Here is a 1,909-nt window from a genome sequence, read left to right on the forward strand (position 1 = left end):
ATCTGCTAATTTATGTAGATGACCTGATCATTGCTCACAAAAACGACAATGAAATTGCAAAGTTAACAGGAGTACTCAACAAGCACTTTGAAACTAAAGACCTAGGTGAAGTGACATATTATCTTGGAATTGACATCCAGCGTGAGAAAGATGGAAGTTTCCTCTTGAATCAGAGTGCAAAAATTGAATCTATTCTTCAGCAATTCAACATGACAGAGGCGAAAGGAGCAAGCACACCTATGGATACAGTCTATCCAAAGTTAGAAGGAGAAGATGATCTTCTCACATCCAATGAACAATACAGACAAGCAGTGGGGGCACTTCTCTACATTGCAACCACTACACGTCCAGACATTGCAGCCAGCATGTCTCTTCTTTGCAGGCGAGTTGATAAACCACGTCAAAGAGACTGGAATGCGATCAAAAGAGTTATGAGATATCTGAAACAGACAAAAGACTTAAATTTGAAACTATCAGCAAGTGGTGGTTTAAACCTCGTGGGATATGTGGACTCCGATTGGGCAGGTGATCACAGCACACACAAATCCACAAGTGGTTACTTATTAAAATTGGGAGACAGTCCTATATCATGGTCCAGCAAGAAACAGATGTCAGTGGCATTGTCCTCTACAGAAGCTGAATACATATCTGCAGCTTATGCCAGTCAAGAAGCTGTGTGGTTACAGCAATTACTCAAGGATCTTGGAGAAGCAACATCAGAACCTACCGTCTTATTTGAGGACAATCAGGCTTGCATTAAGCTTGCAACAAGTGAGAAAATTAATGGAAGAACCAAGCACATCGATGTCAGACATCATTACATTCATGACTTAGTTGATCAGAAAGTGATTGTACTTGTGTATTGTGAGTCGGAAAAAATGATTGCTGATGCTTTGACAAAGCCACTAGCTAGAAGCAGATTTGTGGATCTTAGATCAGAAATGGGATTGACATAGATAGTAGTTGTTGAGTGGGGGTGTTAGCATACAAGGTTTGTATTTAATCAGCAACAACCACTGTATGTCATTGCTGTGTGCCTATTACATTGTATGACCACCAGATGGCAGTGTTACATTTGTGAGTTCATGTTTTGTCTATGCCTCAAAAAGGTAATAAAGAAGAGTTCCTGCTCTGAACAAAAGCAGCATTCAGTGAAACAACAGACTGTCTGCCTGTACTTTGTTTAGCCCCAAAAGGTTATATCTAACACAAGGCAGGTGCCTACTGATACTACAGGTTGCCTGACTATCTATGGCCTTCAAGTTTGTGTTCTTGCTTTTTGTCACAATCAGTTTGCAAATAGAAGTTGGGGAAGGACCACATTTTGGGCCAAGTTTGGAGCATTTATGCAGATAACAGGCTCCTGAGGGAGACAGAGAAGAGACAAAAAACTGGCTTTATGTCTGTTGGGGACCTGGATGTGAGACAGGTGAGGTTTGTTTGGATTCCTTGGCCATCATATCAATCCAAGTGTTTCAGTTGGCTGAAGCCTTAAGACACTTGTTAAAATCAAACCTTAATCAAAAGGCAAGGCCTGTTTAGCACATCAGACCTCCTAACCCCAAACTTTACAGTTTTTTTTTTTTTTTTTAAGCATTTATTCCAGAAATTGTAAAACTTCAGTTTGTGACCTTTAATACTTTTTTGTTTTACAGCATAAGGTATTAGTATAGTGTATATGTAATGACAATAAACTAAAGTACATGTAAAGCCAATTACTAAAAGCTCATAGAAGCTCTAACATTTTAATGTAATTATTTGAGGAGGCTGATTTGAGAATTTTTATTTTAAAAAATGTGTGAGTTTTTACCTAAAGTGGTATTAAACCCAAAACCAAAAATGTATTATATTGCAGCTTACTGATGATTAGATGTGGTGGCTGCATTAGTTTTCTTTTTTAAGCTTTTTC

General features: G+C 38.4%; 1 pseudogene across 1 annotated transcript; it reads left to right on the top strand.

The window, feature by feature from the left end:
* Window positions 1–209: 209 nt before the first annotated feature.
* LOC309565644 lies at window positions 210–834 on the top strand (annotated as a pseudogene). Its single transcript has one exon. The product of its transcript is annotated as an uncharacterized misc_RNA (transcript).
* The last annotated feature ends 1,075 nt before the right edge of the window (window positions 835–1,909 follow it).

Source organism: Pelophylax lessonae, assembly GCF_965119305.1.
Source record: "Pelophylax lessonae genome assembly, chromosome: 1".
Lineage (NCBI taxonomy): Eukaryota > Metazoa > Chordata > Amphibia > Anura > Ranidae > Pelophylax > Pelophylax lessonae.